The 26,133-nt window shown below is 39.1% G+C and overlaps 1 pseudogene; it reads right to left on the reverse strand.

Moving 5' to 3' along the window:
* Window positions 1–314: 314 nt before the first annotated feature.
* LOC101699737 (serine/threonine-protein phosphatase 4 regulatory subunit 3A pseudogene) lies at window positions 315–1,457 on the reverse strand (annotated as a pseudogene).
* Window positions 1,458–26,133: the final 24,676 nt, after the last annotated feature.

The following is a 26,133-nucleotide window of genomic DNA, read 5'->3' on the forward strand; positions in this document are numbered from 1 at the left end:
CAGTTGCTGATGTAAATTTTAATATAAAATATTTAGTCACAAAATAGTATTGCTTTTGTATGCACATAGTTGTAAGATTACTTTGTTCTTGTCAATAAAAACTATACCATCTTTTATAAAACTCTAAACAAATTAAGAACTGTGATGTAGAACAAAAATTACACATAGTAAAACAGGTACCAGCACAACGTTAGGTTATATTACATCAAAAAATGTTTTAATGGTCCCAAATATATACATTCAACAACTAAGCATACACTCGGGGGAGGAAAAAAAATCAAAAACAAAAAAATTATGACACAAATGACCACATCTAGAATTCCACTCAATCTTTAATCAAGTAGGGACAAATCCCCACTTAAAAAAAAAAAAAATCTGCAGTTTGAAGGGCAAAGGGAACAGATAAAAAAGAGGAAACTTTATATTTGCCCCTCCCCCACAGAGGTTTTCCAAATCTGCTGTTCTTGACTAAAATGTTCAGAATGTACGATTTTAAAGGCAGATCTCTTTATACAAAGAAACTGCTGGCATTCTTAACTAGTGAAGAACTGGGGCAGAAAGGCCCATTCTTCTGAGTCTCAAACATGGTCCAAGAAAGCATGTTCTGATTATAGTAACTGACCAGTCAATCCAGAGTTCCACTTACAAAATCCCTGCCCTGTTGGCTTTTTGTTTCCATTTCCCTCCCTGAGAAAAGGGCAATGTGTGGTCCAGGCTCCAGAGCTCAAAGGCTTAAGTACTTCCCCTAAACGCATGGTGTCCCCTCCTCCTGCTCCGCTGAATTGGCACTTGATGAGCAGAAGCCAAGTATGCGAGGCTGAGTGTGTCAGTCCTTCGCGAGACCACTGCGCCCCGTTGTGGATTTTCTAGGGGGGAGGGGTGGAGAACCAGTTTTGTCAACTGGTACCGATCATAGGCAGTTGCCATTATTATGACTCAAATTTTGCTTTCTTTAACAATGGTGGCGTCTCTTCTTTGTCTTCATCTTCATCATCATCTTCATCATCATCAGGATAATCTACCAGACCCACGAGACCTCCCTTTGTAGTAATAGCTGCCATCTGAGATGTGCTCTTAGGGACAGATCCAGGAGTTCCTGGAGACCCGGGGGACCCGGGGGACCCCGAAGAACCAGGCAGGTTTGCTGTAGGTGACTGGCTGGTGAGGTTAGTCTTTGTTCCATTGGACAAGGAAAGCTTAAAACTTGGACTCTGCCGTCCAGAAGGATTTGTTTTCAAAAGCACCTCCTTTTCCTCACTTTCTTTCAATTTCTTCCTTTCCATGAATTTACTTATTGGACCCATAATATCCTCATCATTTTTAGTTTTGTCAGATGGAGATACTACAGGTTCCCCATCTTCCATGTCATCCTCATCTGTGTTAAACCACATCTCTTCTTCATCTTCTAATGTTCTGGTATCTTGTCGATATCTATGATTCCTCAAAATGGAATGCATGCCAGACAACACTTTATATAGTTCCACCTCAAGAAAGGTGCTATGAGGAATATGGAAGAGATTATAAGGCCTGGGGAACTGCTTCAGGCACTGAAAGTCAGACTGAGCACTTAGATGTCCACATGAGCACTTAGATGTACTACACATGTACCATATAACCAGAAGGATATTCAGGTACAACTCCAACTTCCAAAATTCATTCATGGATTTTATTGTAAATCATGTATCCCAGTCCAACCACTGGCTGTCCCAAATCTAACCTTCTGACCCTCATCTTCTCCTTGTATGGATTTTCTATAGCTTCAGAACCCCCTACCCAAATAATGTACCCTTCTTCCCAACATTCTTTGTGACAGCTTTCTATGTGCTTTCCCACTGTTACGTCCCCAGTGCCTATCCCAATACCTGAGTCATAGTAAGTAAAACACTTACTATGAAGGGATGGATGACTGAATGGATTTCCCTGGAAAAATTCCTGATATGAAACTCCTAGTCCTTCTAAAGCTAATGCTTTCATGCGGGCCCATGGGGAGATGCTCCAACCAGAATTACCTATACCTAAATCCCTGGTAAAAGTCAACACAAGTAGACTTCACTGTCAAAAGGACCAGGGTTCAGGTTCAGCTCTTCTGTTTACTAGCTTGTTACATTGACCAACTATGTAACATCTCATGGCCTCATCAGGTTTTGAGGATGACAGGAGACAGGCTCTAGGAAGAACCAGAAATATATAAAACACTCCCTCTATGCCCTCTATTTTAAATTCAAGTCAATCAATCTGGGGTTAAATAACCACAAATGATGTTAGACCCAAAATAGGTTAGGAACCAGTGAGAGGGTTAGTGGTGTCCAAAGTACATGAGATGGACCACTGGAATATGGAAAGAAAACGTTTAAAATTTCTATAGTTTTTTAATCTAAATAGTCTCATAGTTAAGCTCTACCATATTTGCCATGCAATTTGACCCTGACTTCCTCATCCTATCCATACATCACTCATCATGGCCTCAGTGATGGCTCAGGAGGGATCCCTAGGGGTAGGGTTCCCTTGACAGACCATGGGGCAGGGACTTGCCATGTATTGCAGCTCACATGCACCTGGTTTAGTGGACTTACAGCTCATATAAGCTAGTCTTCACTAAACTGGCTTTCTCAAAATGCTCAGATGACCCTTTAAAGAAATAAGATTGGAAAGAATATTAATAATATGAAGATCAATAAAGGGCAAGGAATTAGCAAAGTCAATGCCTCTTCTACTTCTAGAATCTATTTATCACCCACATTATGAGATTAAAAACTATGGCAATCTCCTTGGAACTGACAAATTAAATTACACTGCCCTCATTAAAAATATTATTAATAATATTTATCTCAGCAAGAGCAAAAAAGGTCATGTGTACTATTGAACTAAAGAATTATCCCTAAAACATTCTTTCTTATAGCCTGAGCTCATACCTGTAAAAGTTAGTATATGTGCAAAAGAAACCACCAACAGAGCTAACAGACAACATACAATATGGGAAAAAAAATTATTAGCAGCTGGACCTCAGACAAAGGACTACTATCTAGAACACATAAAGAATGGAAAAAAATCACACACCCCCGAATTCAAAGACCCAATTCAAAAATGGGCATCTGAAATGAACAGACATTTCTCAGACAAAGAAGTAAAAGCAGCAAACAAATATATGAAAAAATGTTCAACATCACTGGTGATTTGAGAGATGCACATGAAAACAACACTGAGATTCCACCTCGCCCCAGAAAGAATGGCTGCTATCAAGAAATCAACCAATAACAAATGCTGGTGGGGGTGTGGGGAGAAAGGAACCCTTCTCTATTGTTGGTGGGAGTGTAGACTGGTGCAACCACTGTGGAAATCAGTATGGAGATACCTCAAAGAACTCTGACTAGAGGTCCCATTTGACCCAGCTACCCCCTGCTGGGTATCTTCCCAAAAGAATTAAAAGAATCATACCACAGAGATATATGTGCACCCATGTTCATAGCAGCACAGTTTGTAATAGCAAAAGCTTGGAAGCAGCCCAAGTGCCCATCAACTGGAAACTGGATAAAGAAGATGTGGGGTTTTTTTATAAAATGGAGTACTACTCAGCCATAAAGAATGAAAAACTAGAGTCATTTATAGCTAAATGGATGCATATTGAGGCCATACTCTTAAGTGAAATAAATAGGACACACATGAGTAAATACCAAATAGCTTCTCTAGTGTGAGAAACTGATAGGGTGAACAAGTGTTAAAATGATTAAAATGAATAATTGATAATCTGAAATAGGAAAAAAGGTTCAAAGACGAAGCGGTGAAAGGAGGGGAAAGGGAAAGGAAAGGAGGGACAGGAAAAACTATGAGAAAAGAAAAAAAATGGAAATGATGTCTATGTAAATAGGGAAGGGTGGAGGGGTGAAGGGTGCACAGGTAATGGGGAAAAAATAAGAACAAAGATATATCATGTACAGGTACAAAGACCCAATGATAAATGTAAATGAATTGTATACCTACAATGTACCAATAAAAGAACATTTAAAAAAAGTTAGTATATGGCCCCTATTTAATGTATCATTTTTATACAGTACAACATGTATATATTTTATCCATAAATAATAGATATAGATAGAGGCACATGTTCATAAGTTTTTAACCAACATGAGTTTCCCCTGATAAGCTCCAAGACTTTGCTCTAGAAAGCAGTCTGTGCATGCACATCCTGCAGGAAATCACCTAGTTGCAATGAGCAGAGCTTGCAAACAGGAATCAGAATGAGCCAAGTTCTGTCTGGGTTCCTGGAGACCACCAACAGTCAGGCCGTGAGACAAGATCCTCACTGGCAGGCATCCCAGAGCCATTCAGTTTACATCTCAGAAAGGCAACCTTATGGTCAGCAGCCAGGAGTTGGGCCCAGGCAGGAAGATCAGCCCACACAGAGACCCACTAACATTAGTGAACATTTATGGCCCTGTTTACACCCTTTATGCATGGAGAATGTCAATTCAAGGCTTTGAAGGTTGTGAGAAGGAAGTTGAAAGAAAAATGGAATTTGGCTTTTTGGACAGGAAAGGGGAAACTTTCAACGGCAAGCAGTCTAGGAGAATGCAACAAGATAGGATTTGGAGATAAGAATACAAGGACCAATGAGATAAAATGACTCAGTCCAGGGCAGAAACAAAAAATAAAATAAAGCTACTATTTTAGCAAGCAAAAACAGGCAAGGAAGCACCCTGCATGCCAGGGTTCTGTTTGAGACGTAACAATTAATGGCGTGCTAAACAATGGGAGAAAGGAATGCAGGAAGAAGGAGAGATAGCATTCAGAATTCAGCCCAGCTTGGAAAATGCAAAATAGGCATGCCACAAAAGTTGGCCATGCCCTGAGAGGAGGATGTTGGCTCAGTAGACCCAGTACATAAGGGGAAGTGGATAATGTGTTGGCTCCATCCAGCTCCCCACCTTCCCTCTTTCCTCAGCGCACTGGGGCATTTTTAGCCTTGGGCTAGCAGGGGCCAATCTAAGGAAGGATAAGGAAAGTGGAAATATTTACAGAGGAAATGAAAGAAGAAATTGTACCAAGAACATGAGAAAAGAGAATAGAAAAAAGAAAAAGAAAAGGAAGTTGATGACCAGAGAAGTCAACAAAACTACAAAAGGACAGTAAACATAATAATATTTAAAAATTATTAAAGGAATATGAAATATTGGGGCAAGGAGTAAAGTTGCATAGAAGAAGACATGAAAAATCAGCCAATTAAACTATGTGGTAAAGTAAAACTCCACTCATTTGACACTGTAGAAGTCTTAGATCACATGATACCCAATTGGCACACCTCACATAAAGTAATTAGCTTGTCTAAGAGCAAGGAGGAACATCCAAGCCATACATATCCTGGCCAAGGCTCTTTCCGGACCCTTTTGTTAGCAAACATCCAACCAGGTTTCCCAAGGCTTACCCCTTTAATGAACCACCTGCATCCTAGGACAAGGGTATAAGATCATCACGTTCATAGTCCAGGGGATGCATGAAAAGGAAAGAAAACAACTTTTAAAAGATATTAAACAACTGAAAACATGCAAAGCCAAAAGTAGGAGAATCCTAGCTTGAGCAATCATCCTTGGAATAATGCATCCTCTCGAGTGACAAGAGGCAACAATTCAGATTTTAGGCTGTTATATTCTGAATCTTGCTGAATATATTGGCCAATTCTCCTACTTTGAAGAAGAGAAGCTATTCTTTTTATCATGAACTGCAATTATTGGAGCAAACAACATTCTACTTTAAATCTGGAAAGTTAAATTTCGATTAAGCTCATACATTGCTTAAGAAATTCTTTAGAGAATTCCATAATTAGTTTTGACAGCCTTATTATCACTGTGGCTGATAAATAAACTGGATTTATAAATTCTTCAAGGAGTTAAGAACAAGTAGATAAGAAGAATATATATGACATGAAAAACTATCTAGATTTTATGTGAAGATTTAATAGCTTGATTTTCTCCTAATTTCTGTATCATATTTCAGCTCTCCAAAGCTGCTCCCTTCCAACTTGTGTCTGAGGAATCAAGCTGACTTCACTTGTGGCTCCATAATTTTGATCCATGTTTTCCAGGCTACCTTGGCAAGGGGAGAGGGAGGAGGAGGGGGAGGGGGAGGGAGAGATTGCCCTAGGGCTTCTTTCCCACTCGGGTTTCTCACCTATAAGTGGTGTGCATTCCTTCTGCTCATGAACCTTTGACTAGAAGGGGCTGGGAAGCGTTTTCTCCCATGTGTCCAGGAAGGAGCGGAAAGTAAGATATTGGTGAACACCCAGATGATCTAAGAGAACACAGACACTCATTTTGAACTAAATTATGAGTTAACTGGAGAATCAGTGAGAAATTCAGAAAACATAATTGACAGCATAAAATAAGCAGTCTATATTTTTTTCTGCCCTATTCTGCCAGAAGCTCTTTTTTTCTATCAAAGGTGACTAAATTTGCCTTTACTATCCTTGGACAAAGCCATGCACTCCAGCAGGGCCTCATGTGTAAACCACCAGTGGTAAGTACCAACTTCTCCTTGGTTAAAGAGAAACTTCAATTAAAAAGAACACTGAAAAGGGATACCCAATAACCATAAAACTATTTCCTCTACAAATAACTTATTGAAAATTTTACTTAGAATCAGAGGTTGGGTCAATTCAATAAATGGTTGTTTTCCAATGTTTCATCATTTCTTAGATTTTTATATTTCTGTCCCAAAAACTCTGTTTTTGAATGGATGTTCTGTCCCCAAGGACTCCCTGTGTTCTCCTATTATACTTTAATCTTGAGCAAAGCCTATGAGACCTTCTGGAACCAGATGCTTTATATAAATGCCTAGCCACCATATCTCAAGGTGGGAGTAAAATGACTGAAGTCACTTGGGACACAAGATAAGGGCCAGAGCTAACACAGCTGATGATAATCAAAGCTCCATCTGCATTCTCTGTCTCCCACCATTTCCTAGGAACATGGAGGGAAGACACATCAGAGGGAACAACTCTACCCCAGCAGAACTAGAGTCTTTCTTTCTTTCTTCTTCATTGTTTGACTTAGCTTAAGCAACTGTGAAGTAAAAGTGAAGAATTTCTGGTTCTGATTTTACCAGGATTGCCTATTGTTGGAGATCCCTGTGGCCCAAACAGCCTGAAAATTAGGCAGGCTCTAGCTACTACACAGAGAAATGCAAAAGCAGTTTGGGAATTAAAGTGCTTTTAATTAAATGTACAGTATGGTAGTCAAGTGATTCCTAGCAATGTCCTTTCTTCATGGAAGGTCCATAATAAACCTAGCCTAAAATCATCCTGCACTTTAGCCATTCTGTACTTCCTTTTTCCCTTCTATGAATTAGGACTAAAAATTAACACCTGGTTCAAATGATAGCAGCGAGATAATGCTGTGAAGCACTGGTGTAGTAGGGCTCAGAAAATATAATCTCCTCTTAGTCAAAATGAAGATTAGTGAGCTACAGTGTACAGTATCAGAATTATGCAGAAGACAGGGTTTGGTTGTTTATTTTTCTTTGTTCCCTTTGTTTCAATCTCTCTTTTTCAACTTATATCCAGCCTTCTCATCTCATATTGACTCCTCTTAAAATCTGGTCATTCCAATGAAATTAATGAGAGAACTACATTGCTTCAAAGTTAAGAAGCAAATTAAAAATGGGTTGAATAAAACTGAATTAAACCTAGACAGAGACTTTATGATCCAACCCTAATAGAGCTCTTTCCTTCTCTACTGAAATGTTCTGCCTCTTAGAAAGAGGCCCCTACTGTAACACATTATGAGCATTTTGAAATGTTAGTAAAATGAGATGCAGAAGTCTCAATCATGTCCACATATGACCTAAAGCCTCTGTTTGAGCCAGCTTCTTCAGAAGAAAGAAAAGAATATTGCATCAAACTAAATGTGCCAGGACCTAGACCTTTAATTATATAGCTCACCATCCTAAAGGAAGCCATCACTAATTTAAAACCGTCTGACTATTGCCTACACAAGAGATGTTTGAAAGAGAACAGTGCAATCTCAAATTGGGCCATAATGACCAAGGTCTGTGCCATTTAATGCCCCCAAAGAACTAAACCAAAACACGAATCACCTTACTTCATCCTGTGGGATGTAATGTAAACTATGAAGTAACTTTCATTGATGAAAACTACAGACTGTCTACAAGACATCCTAGTAACTAGCCATCCACTGGCTACTTTATTCCATACTGATCTCAAGGGAAAGCTTGCTCAGAAAGTACAATTCATTCAGAAATTCCTAGCAAGAACTGTATGATAATAATGCTTCCACACTGACAAGCAATTTTCTATTGTACATGTTTATAAAGCCGCACTTATGCTTTCTGGTACCCCACAGCAGCTTTGAAAAAAGTCCTATCCTGTTCTTCTTGAGAAAGAGCAGTGAAAAACCTAATAGATAACCCAATGGCACAATATTTGTTATGAGGTTTTATAATTATTTACTTCTTATAGTAAAAGGAATTACTTCAAATGTAATACTGGACCTTTGGAGAAATTTTGCAAAATGTGAGTGGAGGCTAAAACCCCATAATCTCACCACCCAGACAATAACTCCTAACATTTCAGTGTGTTTTTCCTACATTTTTATATGTATTGATTGGAATAGTTAATGCCTTGCTGTGCTTTGTATATTGCTCTTAATATTTAATATATTGTCAGCACTAATGATCAAGAATCACCTGTAAAATTGTTTACATAGTTATTCCTTTTTATTAGAAGTCTGTGCCATCATTTAGTCACTCTTTTAATGTTGGATATTTAGGCTGTTTCAGGTTTTCTATTATAAGCAATGCTATGTTGAACATCTTCATGCATACACTTCTGTTGGCATTTTAAACTATTTGAATAGACTTCCAATGGCCAACTACTTGAGCAGAATATATAAACACTTTATAAATATGTTTTGTTTCTAATATGTAGCACACATAAGGCTTACACTTGTCTTAGTTTATAATTAATAAATTACATTTGGCCTTTTTAACGTGGAAAAATCATATACGGAATCTAAATTTTGGTCCCATAATGAAATGAAATGATCAACACATAAGTACTGATTTTATTAATTTCTTCAGCAACAAAGACTATTTATTTATACTTTGAATTGATAGGACTATAATTAGGGATCTACCTCATTATAACTGTGGGCACTAGGGTGGACGAAGCAGATCAGGTTAGGGATGAGAGCATGTCAAGCAGAAGCCCCAAACTATTTATCTCTACGGACCATTTTGGCATTTGCACCACCAGGTGAAACTATCCACTCACCTAGCTCCTGACAGGGAGTGTTGACAGGCAGAAAGAAAATGAAAGCTTCTTCAAATAGAAAAGGGTCACTAGGCCAGAAAGCCTGGCTGCTAGCACATGGGTCTTCTACCTGTAGGCCCCCATGACTTCCTGAAAACCCTCCCACTCACAGCCCCTCTCTGCTAGAGGAGAGAAGGTACTCCTAGTTTACAATGCCCATGACTTTTTGTGAGGAAATACATGCAGCTTCCACTCTCTTATATTTAACGGTGAAACAGCAATCAGGTGGCCATCTTTAAATGTTCTTCCAAGCTCTGTGCAAGGTTAGCAGCTGTGTCAGGCCTGTGAGGAGGCAGCAATTCTTTCTGTTGGTGTTCCTTAAACTTACCTCTTAGGGATGCTCATGAATGAGGGACCAGCCCATTCATTCCTTTCTTTTATTCATTCATTTATTTCTCTTTGTTCTTTATTCAAAAAAATGGTTATTGGATCCTGTCTACCTCCAGGTGGTGGCTGCTGTGCTAGGCACTGATGACCCATCAGCAGGCATGATGACTGCCAGCCCCACAAGGCTTATGGTCTCATCAAAGAGGCAAGGAAGGGGCTGGGGATTTAGCTCAGTAACACTGCACCTGCCTTGCAAGCGCAAGGTCCTGAGTTCAATCCCCAGTACTGGCAAAAAAAAAAAAACAAAAAAAAAAAGAGGCAAGGAAGGGCAAACAATGGCAGCAGAAAGAATGTGGGGTCATGGCAGACAACATACTAAGCAGAGGCCTGACAAATGACACAAGTGGAAGGACAGGACTGCAAGATGGAAGAAAGGCAGGAACAAAATGCTCAGGACAGAAAGGGGACATGCTGTAGAAGGGCAGCACAACTGCCCAAAGGCCAGCTAGGTGGGCTTCAGCTCCTATTTACAATCAGAAAATCCAGAGCATGAGACCATGAAGGTACCACTCAGACATTTGACAGTGTCAGAAAGTGAGGCCCAGAAAGGAAAGGGCTTGCCCAAAATCTCAAAGGGAGCTAATTTTCTGCAAGGTGGGTCTACAGGCTTCTGCCATAGGCATGCACCAGCCAGCCACTGGGTTTTACTTGGGGAACTTTTATATGGGGTCTCCATACATACAAAAGCCCATGTACAAAGATATGAGCTACAGATGATATTAATACAAAAATGTAATGGTAACCTTTGGGTTTAAAGAGAAGACTTTTTACTTCATTAGTATCTCTGTGAATTAGGCTGAAGTCTAATATTTTAATTACATTAAATAGTCAAGACTAGGAGCTGCCTTCCTAGCTCTGCTAGGACTTTGCTGCTGAATCACCTTAAGACACAGTGGCAAATCTCATCATTTGCGAGCATTATGTGAATACAAGTGCAAAGATGAACAGTGAACACAGGAAATTATGCTGAAAATTAAATTGCTACTGTTAAGGTAGCCTCAGACTTAAGCCCTCAGTGGTCAGTGGGGATAGTCCCCAAATGGGAGAAAATCCAACCAAATAAGGATGACACATAATGTGATTATTCCCTTATTACATTACCTTAACTCTCCTGGGATGGCAAAACCTACTCCTTTGCTTTCCATTCTGCTAACTGAACCACATTAATGGATGTCAGAATGGTCTTCGCATTTTTTTCTATCAAGTCTCTTAAGAGGAGAAGGTTCCTGTTGTTAATCGCAGGGGGATCTCCCACTCTTGTTTTAAGGAAAGTTTAAACAAAATGATCACCCACTCTGGGGCTTTAAACAAAGTTCAAACAGAACAAAGTTTTCTTGCCAAGGTTTAAGGCAAATTTCCTCTGTCCAGATGGCTTCCTCAGGCAGGCCAACATAAGAACCAAGACCTCACTCCTGCTGCCTTTTAATGCTGCTCCTTGATTGTTACTAACGATCCCCAGCTGTCCTGCCTTGCTAGCTCCTTAGCCTCTCTCTGCCATCCACATCTGCCTGCAACTCAGAGGGATGAAAAAGAGATGCTGAGAAAGGGCTGCCCCCAAACTGACACAGGTGGGGCCTGAGTGGAGGGATCACGCACTGGGGGCCTGGTTCAAAATGAAGTTTACCCAAAGAACTGTCAAGAAAAAGACTACAGGATCATTAAGTCAAGTAAATAAACCTGATGATGGAAAATGCCACTAACTACAGCAAATCGACCAAGAGCCTAGGAGTACAGCCATTATACTAAGGAGGTTGCTTTTCCTGTTGATGAGTCCATACATTTTCTAGGAAGCAGCCTGCACTGAGATGGTGGCCATGAAAATTCTGATACTGTTCCAGCAAAATCTGTCCACCTTCTCCACTGTTTTCTCCAGCTACTCACTTTAATCCATCCTATCACTTTAATCCATCCCATCACATTCACTTCTGATCTGAATCAGATATAAGTGAGCCATGTCCATTCCCTGTATTGTTTCCTTTTTGTGTACTGCTGTCAGCTAGCACATCAGTCAGAGTACCGTGAGGCAGGGATGGGATCTTTACTTGCAAGGCTACCAGAAGTTCATTCCACCATTCCATTAAAAAGTGCTCTGTGATGGCATCAGACAGGGTGCACTACAGTTTGATGGTCAAGTCTACTTCACTATGTTAGTCTAAGTTTCTCTTCTAGGCAGTGTACCCTTCCTTCCCACATCCTGGTTCTTTTCCCTCTTTGGATTTTACGTGTCTGTGTGTGTGTGTGTGTGTGTGTGATGCTGATGGTAATGATGCCCAGGACTGAGCTCAGTCTTCGCACATGCAAAGCTCATGCTCTTGAGCTACCCGCCCCCAACTCCCTCAGATCCTATTTCTTAAAGGAAGCAAGCCCATTATCTTTTTTTTTAAGCCCATTTTCTTTAGCCTTAAAACCTAAATATTTGGCTGACTTGGCAAGGTTTTGATTATTTTCTTGTTTCTTTGTTTTAACTCATGTTAGGTTATTATCAAGACCTTTTTTTTTGGTACCAGGGATCAGACTTGGGACCTTGTGCTTGCGATGCAGGCGGCAACACCACTGAGCTAAATCCTTGGCCCCTATCAAGACCTTTTTTAAAAATTTCAGAATATTAGAAAAAGAAATTTAAGCTCACCGGCTCAGCCCATAAAACCATGGCATGAGGCTAAGAACAGCCTACTGGCAGGAGGATGGCAGGCTTTGATTGATTGAGACTTAGATTCAGGTTTTGTTCTTGGGATTGCTCATCCTGTGATACCAGTCACATCTGATGAGTATCTGACCCTCTGTCTTATCATCCAGGATACACTGTGGCTCTGGGGGTCATTAGGGGAATTAGAGATAACATATAAAAAGCTTCTAGCCCTGTGTCTGGGACATAATTGGTACTAAAGGAACTTACATTTAGTCAAAATGTAAGCCAAATCCTTGCCCCAAAGTAACCATAAAGAGGTGATGTGGAAAACAGTGGATGGCTCAACGAGAAGGCAAACTTTCAAAAGATGCAAGTGGCTGGTGACCAGGGTCTGCTTACCACAGTGGCCCCCATCATTCCTCCAGCTTCTCATGGTGCTTTTGTGAGTAGGACTGGCCACCAAACCCCAGCAGCACACCTACTTCTAATTACAATGTCAACTTCAACCATGTTGGCAAGGACTGAATGCCAACTTCCAGACTTGATCACAGGTTTCAACTTTGTTCCTGTATAGTCAGTGTCTAGAACAATCCTGGCTCCTGGTGCAACATTCACGCACAAAATCTCCTGCTCAGGAAGAAAATCCTAAAACAACGCTTCCTGATATACCTCAATTTTTATATTGATATACTTCATTTTACAATTCTGACTCTTGCTCTTCAACAGAACTTCACTGCAAATTATGTAAATACTTGACTCTTTTTTTCTCATTGGTGTAAGACCCCTACTCTGTAAGTCCTGCACACGTCCTAGGATGTTAGCAATTAGAAGCAAAACCCAAATGCTATTCCAGGACTTCAATAGTTAGAGACTAAAAGAAGACTTTTCAACAAAAGTAAAGACAATGTGGAAAACAAGATGCTTTACTTTTTCACATTGTCCCAGGAAACACAAGATAAACTTTCATGAGTTTCCTCCTAATCAATGATGTATTAATGAACTGTGTTGTACAATACTAAAAGCATAAAAGGGGTAGGGGTGGTGGGAGGAGATGGGGAAAGGAAAGAATGGAAAGGAAAAATTATGAGAAAAGAAAAAAAATGGAAACAAAGACTATGTAAATAGGGAAGGGTGGAGGGGTGAGGGGCGCATAGGTAATGGGGAAAAAATAAGAACCAAGATACATCATGTACAGGTACAAGCACCCAATGATAAGTGTAAATGTATTGTATACCTAAAATGTACCAGTAAAAGAATTTAAGCAAAAAATATATATATATTAAAAGCACATCTTAAAGAAACATTCTTCCTACTAGAAAAATTGCTGAGAGGTATGGGGAAGGGGAAGTAAAAAGGATCAAGATGCAATATGTATATATGCCAATGCCCACAATGAATATATTTATTATGTATCACCAATATATACTAATTAAAAATTTAAAAACAGAAATATTGCTGAACAGTCATTTCCAGAATTCTATCAGGCCCAAAGAAATAGGTAAAGAAAGTTTAAAAGAAGTTCATTTTTCATAGAGTACAACATTCCTTGCATACATGGCCACTATCAAATAACTTCTGAATCTCACTAGTTTATATTTTCCAGACTTTCCTCAAGTCCTCAACATCACTTCTTTTTAAAGAGGATTGTGATGAAGCTGGACTCCATCCATACACATACATATGCTCCTCCTTGAAGGTAAAGCAGAATAATCACTGGCCCCTTCTGAACTCTGAACTTCCCTCTCCAGGAGATCTAGAGATTTCCATGCATCTGCTACATCCCCCAAACTCTGCCTTCTATTCAAAAGAACAACAACAGGGTATTAAGTTTTTGTGAATATAAATAAAATATTATGTAATGATGAAACAACAATAGTAATAAGCCCTATAACAAAATAAAACAGCAGCAGCTGCAGCCTGGAACAGATGGTGAGAAGCCATGCCTCGAAATCAGAAACAGCCTTTGTGCTGAATAAGGAAACAGAGGCACACTGGGCACTCCTGGAGAAACCCACTGTGGACCTCTGTGGTTTGGCCAGCAGGAGGTCTGCCCTCAGAACAACAAACACACAATCAAAGCAAGACAATGGTGTGACAATTTGTTTGGATCAATTTTCCTTTCCAGCCTTGGCCAGCTATACTGGGTGACATCTTCACAGAACCAACCTCCTTGCAGATTCTAGCACCTTCAGTTTCTCCAGCCACTGCCTGAGCAGTGCACACAGCATGAATTCTGCACACCCACAGGCCTTAGCTGAGATGTTCCCAGAGTCATTGTTGATGTTCAAGTACCCAGCTCAGCACCACCGAGTGAGATATCTGCAAGGTGATCCCCTACTCAAGGTGACAGAGATCAGGAGGTCACAGCAACTTCAGGTCTTATCCGCCCATGGACTTAAGATAATAGCAATTTTGATTTTCTCTTCTGACAGTTATGAGTGAAATTTGCAGATTAGATCCATTAGGCCAACAAAGGTTGAGGAGGGAAGAGGAAAGGTTTTCTCATTCCTCATAAACCAGCCTGCCTTTATGACTCCTACAGAAAATGAGTGTGACTAGCATACACACAATGGCGAAGGGTACTACTTTTTTCATTTTGTTTAGTTTTTTAAATCTTTGAAGGCAATAATAAAAACAGATTTATTACAGAGAATTTAATGTCATCAAAAACAAACTTTACCAAAAGAAGAATTGATCATGAAATAAATACATATGACTAAACCCTTGTTACATCACACTGTAAAGTCATTCATCTTTCACTTGCTGAGCTATAGAATAAGCAGAGCCCTTTAGAGTCAACACACTAGTAACTTTTTTTAAAAAAAGATTGCATTAATGCACTGATGGGCAAGAAAGTGATATGCTCCATGGGCAAGTCTGAAAAATCTGTTTGCCTGCAGAATAACCAATATAAGACAAGGGCTCCCTTCTGGGGGAAACAGAGCAGACTGAACTGGACAACACAGTGCATGCATACCTAGACTGAGTGTGAGGAAAGATGAGGAATTACAGACCCTGACCTAAGAAAGAAAAGTACTTTCCCATCCATAGAAGAACTGAGAGTTCCTGACACAGCCAGTTTCCTTCCTCCTTCCTCCACCCAAGGGCTCTGTTGGTCATCTGAGTACTGTGGACAATTGTGTGAACAATACACTGGTCTCTGGGCTTATGAGTGATGCTCTTCCTATCAAAGAAAATAGAGCTGATAATATAATGGCAGTAACTCTCAGCAGCACTTACTGAAATAAGTTGATATGAACTACTTGGAATGGTCTACCTCTGCTAGCAAATGTCAGGATATTCGGAACAATAAAATGAGAGAAGAGGGAAGAGAAAAGATAAGCTGTTCCAAATCCATGTTAGGCCACAGCTAAGTTTTATCCAGAAAACAGAAAATTCTCCTTTAAAATAAATCTTCATATAAACTCTATTTCCCCATCACTCATTACTTTTCCTTCTCTTCCTACCTTTTCTCACCTTTCTCTTTCCTTTGGTGTCACCTAAATGATATGAAATGGCTTGAAACAACACAAAAAATAAAATGTAAAAATATGAATTATGTTAGAAATTCATAGGCAGGGATAATATACATTACAACAGAAAACTGAGGTATAGGAAAATTTAGAATGCACATATCTAGGCTGAGAGCCTCAAAATTATGCAAATTGAGCTCCAGATTTTATTATGAAATCCTTGGCAGTCAAAGTGAAAAAGAAAATAAAAGTACATGTTTTTTATTGTTCATGTCGGCATTAGAAAATAGTAAAAATTCATTGTAATCCTTGAAATGTGACTGACTGGCTACATTTTGTCCAGTGAAACTATGGTTTCCCCTTTACCGAGTAAGAAGTATATTTGTTCCATATTTTATAGTAACAGACCTAGTGAAAATTAATGAGATATTTTATACAGTAAACTCATCTTATGAAACAGACAGTAGATAATTTTCACAATGGTTGGTGCTCCCAAAAGAGCATACCCTAAATATTAAGTATATATAATGAAACTTATTTCCTATTTATAAAAGAAAAAGATCAGATTCTGCTTCATTAGAATTTGGCCCTTTTGTTGCTAAGTTTTTTGTCTGTTCATTCCTTTTTGGGGGGGGGTTATAATTCTTTGGTAAAGCAAGACTATACTTCCATCCAATAACTGTGATGAAGATTTAATACAGATAAATTATTCTACAATGATTATGAGCGTGCTTTTATCCATTTCACCTTTTGAAAAGACTATAAATAGCTACTAGAGAAAATAACTGACTAATCTTAAAACATAGAAAGGATCCATTGGAAATTACCACTCTAACCTTCTAAAATTTCTAGAGTAACTATAGTAGTAGCAATTTTAAAAACAAACAAAACTTGGGCTGGGGATTTAGCTCAGTGGCACCGTACCTGCCTTGAAAGCACAAGTTCATGTGTTCAATCCATGGTACAAACAAACAAACAAAACTCAAATAATTTTGTGGATTCATTTCTACATCAACCATATGCAGAAGAGCAAAATTCAATGAAGAATTGCTATATTTTATTTCTTAGCATTTACTTTGCCTGGAAAAGTTTGCACATCATTTATGCTATTGCTATCTGGTACTGATTGATATGATAGTGACCTATATATAAAATATTATTATAATTATTATTACTTAAGTATATTGCATATAGCACAAACCTTGAAAATAAGCACTTAATTATCAAGAAGTCACGAAACAGGAATAAAGGAAAAGCAACATAAAAGAAGAAAATTTAGGACTCTGAAGACAGTATATTAATTTACTAAGAAAATCAATGGGAAAAGTGATAGAAATAATGAGATAGTATAGAAAATTGTCTGGACTAAAAAAAAGAACTATCAAAAAATTGCCAAGATTCCTATATACTTTAAGCAATTACCATTAATAAGATACAATGAGAAAAGCTTTTGGATTCAAAATTACAATAAATGATAAACATACACCCTCCAAAAAAACCCTAAACAACTATATAGCTATACTAATCATTGGTAAATTAATACATTGAATAATATGAGTTGGCAACCATGACTTACCAAATATCTTTGGAAAATAAGTAATAGAAAGAGAATGACTAGCCGGGGATTTAGCTCAGTGGTGCTGCCGACTGCCTTGCAAGTGCAAGGTCCTGAGTTCCATCCTCATAACAAAACAAACAAACAAAAAATAGAAAGAGAATGACTAAGATAAATAAGTAGAAAAACTTACCCCAGAAGAAACGAAGTTAGTTCAAGAAACCAAAGAGAACCTATTAAAATGGTTCTGTAGTAGTCTCAAAAACACATAATGATGTCACATCTACTAGAGGTAGAAAAGACTACAATAAAGAGAAGCAATCAGAGAATGTGACAAAGCTGCACAAAACAAAAAAATATGTGTGTCAAAACAAAATATATAGAGACTAAAGAGTAAATTAGACGGGGTAAAAATATAAGCCAGTGATATAGATAATTAAATTCAGATTCTAGAACACAGAGTAAAAATGTAAGGAGATAGAACTCTAAATGAAAAGTTAAGCAATAGGAGGATAGATCCAAAATGTTCCTTTCCAGTTCAAGGGGAAAACTATGCAAGTAGCAAGTTATCAAAAGAAATAATGAATAAACTTTCACCAAACTGAGGAAGATCCCATATCCTAAGATTGAAAGGGCCCTCTAAGGGAGGGGAAAAAATGAATGACAGGAAGATACACAGCTAGACACAAAAGTTGTTTAGGTAAAGAAAAATTTCTTGTGATTTCCAAATAAAATAAACAGATTATCTGTAAGGAATGCAAATCAGACTTCTCACCAACACACTAAATTCCAGAGGCAGCAGCGATGCCATCAATTTTTGAAGGGAAATTTGTTGGAATTTAAAATGGCTATGCCCCACCAAATTATCAATCAAGGATCAATAAAGGCCCCTTTAAACATACAAGAACTCAGAAATATTACCAAAATTATCTAAGTAAAAGAGCAACTTCCCCCTGCCCCGGCAAAAAGAGAATTTTAAAAGGAAGAGAACAACATCTGATTGTGACTCAGAAGGAATAAAAGCAGTGGAAAACAACTGACAAGATCCACCAGACCTTGACACTTGAGACCATTTATTTTGAGTGACAAGATTTTTAGTGACACAGCATTGCTTTTCCTTAAAATGGACACAGTCAAGTGACTTGCTGTTTTGGGGGTTTCAGTTTCTAGAAGAAGTCTTTAGAGCAATAACAAAAGAGTTAATTTTATTAAAGGAAAAATGTAAATGACATAAACCTTGACAATTTGGACATGATAAAGATCAGAAGTTGAAGCAGGAAAGGGAAGTGAGAGGTAGTAAAATAGGATTCCTCATGGGGGATGTAACGTACATTAGAACGTGGTAAGGCAGGACAGAAAACTTGAGGGTGAGTGTGTTCTGTAATGAAATAAAGAATTCTCTTGATCAAAATAGCCAAATGAGAGCACACAACTCTTCCTTCCTCAAATGTAATAAAACATAAAGGGAAATGAGAAGATATAAACCCATAATATCACAGAGAACTCAGTGGAGGGGAACTACCAGAGCCTGAGCGATTTATTTCAAAACGTTTCTGAGAGATGAATAGAAAAATAGTGATGATTAAAACAGACTGAAAGGGGGCTGGGGATTTAGCTCAGTGGTTCCGCCACCTGCCCTGCAAGCGCAAGGACTCAAGTTCAATCCCCGGTACAAAAAAATTTTTTAAAAAGGGCTGGGGATTTAGCTCAGTGGTTCTGGTGCCTGCCTTGCAAGCACAAGGTCCCAAGTTTGATCCCCGGTACCAAAAAAAAAAAAAAAAAAAAACTTGACTGAAAGGAACCTTGATCTAGAATTCACTAGGAGAAAATCAAAGTGGAGAGCAGGGGACCCGGAGTGTAAAAAAGGAGTGAGAGGGCCAGAGGTTTAGCTCAGTGGTTCCAGCGCCTGCCTCGCAAGAGCAAGGTCTGGAGTTCAATCCCTGGTACCAAAAAGAAGAAGAAAAAAGATGTGAGAGAGAGCAGGGATGAGGAAAATGGGTCAACCAGGAACATGAATCAAAGGCATCCATCTGGAAGAGAACTCACCCTTCCCCTCAGCGCTGTCCCTGCCCCTGCACCTGACTGACAGACACCTACACAGCATCTCTTGCCCCCACTACATGCAATGGAAGGGTTCTCTGCTGAATAAACTAACTGACCTCCCTGAAGAGAGCTAGGAAGCTAATGCGAAGTCTCCCTCATTCTGATATTCGGGGGACATCCAAGATCAAAGGTAGCTCCCCGCCCTTCCTATATAAAAAAGCCCCACAATCCAGAGAACTGCCAGGTATCAGTCTCCACCCTCAGCCTCAAGTGCAAATGGATGGGGGAGACAAAGAAGCTAAGTACAACAGGATGAAGGGAAGAGATCAAACAAAACTCTTGAAAAACTGATCCCAGGGGAAACAAGATTGGAACTATCATTAATGACTTAAAAGGAATCTTCAATAAGTACTCTCATGTTTTACTATTTTATTGAAGTAAAAAATACATACAGAAAAATGAGCAAGTCATAAGCATACAGCTTTATGTAACATCACAAAGTAACCACTATCTAAATTACCTAGATTAAAATAAAGACAGTCGCTTGTGGTGGCACACTCCTGTAATCCCAGCATTCACTTGGGAGGCTAGGGCAGGAGGGTTGCTATGAGTTTGAGGCCAGCCTGGGCTACATAGTGATTCAAGGTCAGTCTGAACTACACAGCAAGACTCCATTTCCAAATAAATAAATACATACATACATACATACATAAATATATAAAGGCAACAAAAACATAACCAGCACCTCAGAAACCCCTCTCTGTCTTCTTTAGCCACTATTGCCTTTCTCTCCCCCAAAAGAATCTGACTCCCAGTTCCAAAATTTGTTTTCTTCTGTTTGGATTTTACAAAAACAGAAGCATTGGTGAGTACATGTTTCTAGCTTCTTTCACTCCACATTGTGTTCATGAGGTTCATCTCACAAGCTGTTATGTGTAGCAAGAGTCCATTCCTTATTATTGAAGCAGAGTATTCCATGACAGGAATGCACTGAAATTTATTCTGTTGCCAGTTATTTGTCTCTTACAAATAGTGCTACTATAAACATTTTCACATCTGTTTTGGTGCACATATGACACACTTTTATATTGAATGTAGAAAGAGAAATAAAACTACTGGGCCATGGGGTATACTAAATTCAATATTAGTTGATAAGAGCAAACAGTATCCAAAATGGTTGTACCAAGTAACACTGACACCAGAGCACAGAAGAGGCCTTGTTGCTCTCACACCCTTCCCAGCCCTTGTAGAATTAAGTTTTCTTTTTGTTTTTCATGTTTTATTCCCTGATGAATAGTGAGGTTAAAAGTCCCTTTATATTTATTGAATGTGGTACCACCACTCCCAGCACAGAGGAGGAGACCTCCGGGCCATCATAGCACCAGTCGCAGCCTAAAGAAGGTGATCCACACAGGCACCAGCACCACACCCACCCTCAAAATGAGAAGACACGTGAACAAGCCTCAAAACCAGACTTCCAGATCACCTACAGCAAACCCAAAGGCAAACAAGAAGGAACACTCTGATACTCAACCACCTGGACTCCCTGAACTAGGAACAAAAGAGGATCTGGAAAAAATGAAATCAGAAAGAATTTCTCAGATAACAGCAGAAATTGTGCCCATAGTGCAAGACATGATTAATAAATCTAGAGAAGACACAGATAAAAAAATAGAGGAGCTGAGGAACATGATGGAATCCCAACATAGGAAACAAATGGAATCCATAAAACAGATACAAACAGATTTCCAGGATATTAAAAACTCCATTGAACGTCTATGCAGCAAAATGAGCCAATGTGAGGACAGAATTTCAGATATAGAAGATAAGATTGCAATTAGTGACCAGGTAAAGAAAAATTTCTTTAAAATAGTAAGGGACCACAAGAAATCAATCCAGCAGCTGCTATACGATGCAAAGAAGAAGAATATATTTATTGAATGTTCCAATGTAGACATTGGCTATCTTTTGGCAATGGCCATCCCATTCTTTTGCCCATGTTTATTGTGTTGGTTGTCATTTTATTATCTAGTGTACATTCATTATGATGAAAAAGAGAGGCTCTTTAACTTTTTATATATTTTAGATAGGAGCTTATTAATTATTTATAAATATTTTTCACCCTGAAGCAAAACTAGAATAAATATCAGACAATACAAACAGCAAGACAGTGGAAGACACAAATATGCAAAGATTTGTGCCACATGATGTATAAGAAACAACTCTTAGAGAAGCCAGACTCTTGCTGGCTTAGGAGAATCTTTGTGGAACACTTAAGAAGAGTTTAATTTAAAAGACTGAATCCTGTTGAGTTGTTACCTAGGTTACCTGCAAAACAGTTCTGACCTGGGTCGTCAGAGTGCTCCCGAAATCCTCTCAACGAGGAGGGGTGAGCAGAGTCTGCTGAAGTTATCTCTGGAGACTCACGCTTGTTACCACATGCCTGTGTCATATAGGTAGAGCCACAGGGCCTTCTGTTGGAGCAGCACCTTCAATCACCCTCTTTTCCTCACTTTCCACAGTCAGTCCATGAACAAACCCTGTGCATTCTAGCTCCAAATGTGTCACATACACATCCCCTTCTCACTTCCACCTCTAACACTTTATCAAACTACCACTCCATTTGCCTGGACTCCTGCAGCATTCTCCTGGCCTCTTCCTTCCACTCTTGCCCCACTACTACCCTTTCTCCTCAAAAGAGCCGATATGTACAACTGCCATTATTACAGAATACTACAGACTATGTAATTTGTATCAAAAAGAAATTTATTTCTCCCTCTTCTGGAGGATAGGAGGCCATCCACATGCACAAGGCAAGACATCACTCAGCGAGAGAGCATGTGAGAAATAGTGGTAGGAGCAGGAGAAGCCCAACTCACTTTTATAATAGTGCTAGTAATAACCAGCTCCTATGGTAATGGCCTGAATCCATTATAAGGGTGGAGCTCTCATGGCCAGATCACCTCTTAAAGGTTCCACTTCCCAATACCATCGCAGTGGCAATTAAATTCCATGTAAGTTTTGGAGGGAGCATTCACACCATAGCTTGGCTGCATTAACGTGGAAATCATGTGTCAGTGGCCTGTCCCAGTGACTTTCTTTTGTACTCAGAATAAAATCCAAACCCATCTTTAAAGCCCCAGCTGATCAGAGTCTCTGTTTTCCCTGCAGCCCACCCCACCTTGCCCACCAGCCCTCAGCTCTCTGGCCCTCTTTCTTCCTTTGAACATGATATGCTACATCCCAACTTCAGAGTCCTGCACTAACTACTTCTTATATATAAGGCTTCTCCCCAAGTGACTGGCTCCTTCTTGTCACTTTCTCAGAGGGGCTTTATTGGCCACTCAGTTGGAAGCTACCTAGTCCTTCCTACCCACAAAATCCTGCTTTTGTGGTATCTGATGGTGTTGCTGCTGCTGCTGCTGCTATTATGACTTGCTTTTCTTGCTTATTGTTGGATATTTCCACACTTGATTGCCTCTCAAGGGCTGGACAAAATTTATCTTCTTGGCCATTGAGGACAATGCTTGACAGAGAGAAAGAGCTTAGTAACGACCTGTTGAATGAAAGACCAGTCAATTGTTGTCTATAGTCTTCCAAGAAGTGTTCATTAATTAGTAGCTATCATGCTGCTTTGCTAATTTTGTCCCCCACCCCAGAAAAAGCTTTTTTAAACTCACAGATATCTTCTGAAATTTGTATGTAGGATGGGTACTTTTCCTAGGCAAGGGTGAATAAAATTTGTCTCCACTTAAGAGTATGGCCTCAATGTGCATCCATTTAGCTATAAATGTCTCTAGTACCAATAAAAGAATTTTTTAAAAAAATTTGTCTTCACCTGATTAGCAGTCACTGATGAAAACTTCTCACTTCTCAGCTATGGAGGGCACTGGTGGTCCCTAAACTCAGACAGTGTAACCAAGGATTTGAAGAATTCTTCCCACAAGACTTTATCTTCTAAAATTTATCCTTTGCTTTTGTATATAGCAGGCTGAGCATTAGACGCATTGAGGATTAGCATGACTTCAAAGAAAGAAATAAACCAGGAAATATAATTGTAGAGTAGACTTAAATAAAGACAAGCTAATTATTAAATAAATGCCATGGCTTGCTGGTCCCTTAGTTGGATATTTGTGGGATTTACTCATAAATATAATTTTAACGATAATGTCTAGCAGCTACTATATATTAAAATGTATTATATAGATTAAGTAGTGGGTTCATCCTTACTAGAAAAAGAGAATAAATTGATCTTATCAAGGTACTAGATCATGCCTGGAAGAATTCAGTAATTACTATATGGAATAAATAATTGAATAGTTTATACCCGGTTTGAACTAAAATGAGAATGACTGGATTCTCTTTGTCCCTGCTAAAATTCCTTTGCCATAAAACTGGCTATTTGAAAGTACTGGAATCACAGGCAATACAGAGTTGAATGTAAAATGGAATGGCTCCCTTCCTGAGTGGGGAAGACAAAGGTAAACTTAATCTAGAATGCTAAGAACTATAAGTGGAATTACTATAAACATTATGGAAGTAAGGGCTTATCCAGAGATGTTGTGTATAACTGAGTTCTTGAAAGAAATAGAAGTCTGAAGGAAACTTCCTCCCAGGCAGAGAGGCCAGCATGTCCCAAGGAATACCTGTGGAACAGGGTACCATCCATTAGGGAACTGACAGCCATTCAGTATTAGCCAGAGCGCAGAGGATACACAAGTACTATACAACTTGATGTTGAGAAGTAAACAGAGTCCAGGTGACTATGAAAACTGTAAGCCACACAGAGCAGTTTGGAATTTGTCCTGTGGGCCACACAGAGTCACTGAATATTTAAAACCAAGGAGTAATTGATCAGATTTGTGTTCAGAAAAATCACTTTTGAGGGGAAGGAATAAAAGTAGAGGTGGGTAGTAAGTGCAAGAAAATCATGGCAGTGTTTTCATAAGACAAATTAGAGGGAATAAGAATGAGGTAAAGCGAGAAGGGGTCAGGAAATAAGGGTAATGAATATGATCAAAATACATTATACACATGGAAACCTCCTCAAAAAATGTGAAACACGGGGAGAGAATGGGGCAAGGTAGGTGATGGAGGGAAATGATTAAAATACATTATGTGCATGCAGAAATCTCCCAAAATGAAACCCATTGTTAAAATACATTGTATGTATGCAGAAATCTCCCAAAATGAAACCCACTGATCTGTAGAGCCAATATACACTAATCAAAAATGGTGGGGGAGGGGCGAGAATGAAGAAAATCAAGAAAGGAAAAGGAGAAATTAAGGATGATTCTCAGGTTCACAGATTTCAGGAAGGAATATTGTGCTTTGCAATATATGATCAGGGATGCTTCCAAGTCAGGAAAGATACAATCATTTGTTTTTCTGAACTCTGAGTTGCTTTAATCCACAATTAAAATGCTACTAATACCATCAGGAGGTTTGACCATAGTTAACAGGAAGCTTTGCACTGCAGCTTCTTATACTGGGGAATTCATTTCATCTGAGGAGGAAGAGAACTTGAAAGGAAGTTAACCAGAGGCACCGACTGATTATAGTCTAGGGAGGGCACTTGGGAGAAGAAAATTAGATGTTGGTCAAGCAAAAAGATAGAGACTGCTGGCAAGGAAGCACAGGGAAAATTGAGTAGAAGAGAATGATTAATGTTCATGCCTGTCACTAAGAGAGTGATCCCCAGTGGGTAAAGATTCCCAACGAGTGTGAGCTAAGGGTAGAAGCAGACAATGTCACATGTGGCAGGATAGGTGGACTTTCTAAGGAAGTTACTACACAAAGGTGTGAACAGTTAGACTTAGTGTTAAATCTTAGGCCCTGGACGGTAATAAGCTAACTGAGAAACATCACATGGGTGATAAAACTACTTCCTGATTGTTATTAGGTTGAGAATAAAAAATTGAGATCCCCTTCCACCAGCCTGCAGAGCTCATCAAACTCCTCTGTAGATGGCTACAGCTCTCGTGTGAGTGGAGGTTTGCAGACCAAGATATGAGACCCAGCTAATTCAGAACCCAACAGCCACCACCAGAGGTTCCTGGGGAGGTTTACTAAATAAAATCACCCCAGACAAACTCGGCTGTTCACACAGCTTCTGTTTCCTCCTGGTAAAATGAGCTAGACCAAGAGAAGCCAAATAAAGCCTGTTTGCCTAGAAGTGAAGCCTGAAAGCCTGGAGAAGTTTCCCAGTTGGGTTTAAAATTTTTCCATAGATCTTAAACAGTATTTGAGGGGGTCCCCAAATTCCCTACAAGATTTTTTTATGTTGCCCCCTTCAATAATAATGTAAAAATCAGTCTAAATATATTTTTAATTATCTTCATAACCCATTAAATCCAATCTTGCTCTAAAACACCAGTATTGCCCTTGTTTCTAGTTTACTGTCATACAGGCAAGCATTTCGTTGCTATGGACTAATGATAGGGGGAAAATAGAAAAAAAAATGGATAATATAAGTACAGTATAAGTACTCTGCAAGTAAAGTACTACTATGGTAAGTACTCAGTAAACATGGGCCACCAAGATAATGCTAAGATATGTAAGGAGCTAAATAGGTAATACTCAGAATACTAAAGTGATTCTAAGATAATACTAAGATGTCAGTCAAGAAGAAAGAAATAAGTTCTGCTTGAATAAATAACAAGAACTATCTTCTTAGAAATGGCTCAGCAGAGAACTCAGGGGTCATTTAGGCAAGGCAAGCAAGAGA

Source organism: Heterocephalus glaber, unplaced genomic scaffold (genome assembly GCF_053883595.1).
Source record: "Heterocephalus glaber isolate CG9 unplaced genomic scaffold, H.glaber_assembly_v1.0 deba00000942, whole genome shotgun sequence".
Taxonomy (NCBI): Eukaryota; Metazoa; Chordata; class Mammalia; order Rodentia; family Bathyergidae; genus Heterocephalus; species Heterocephalus glaber.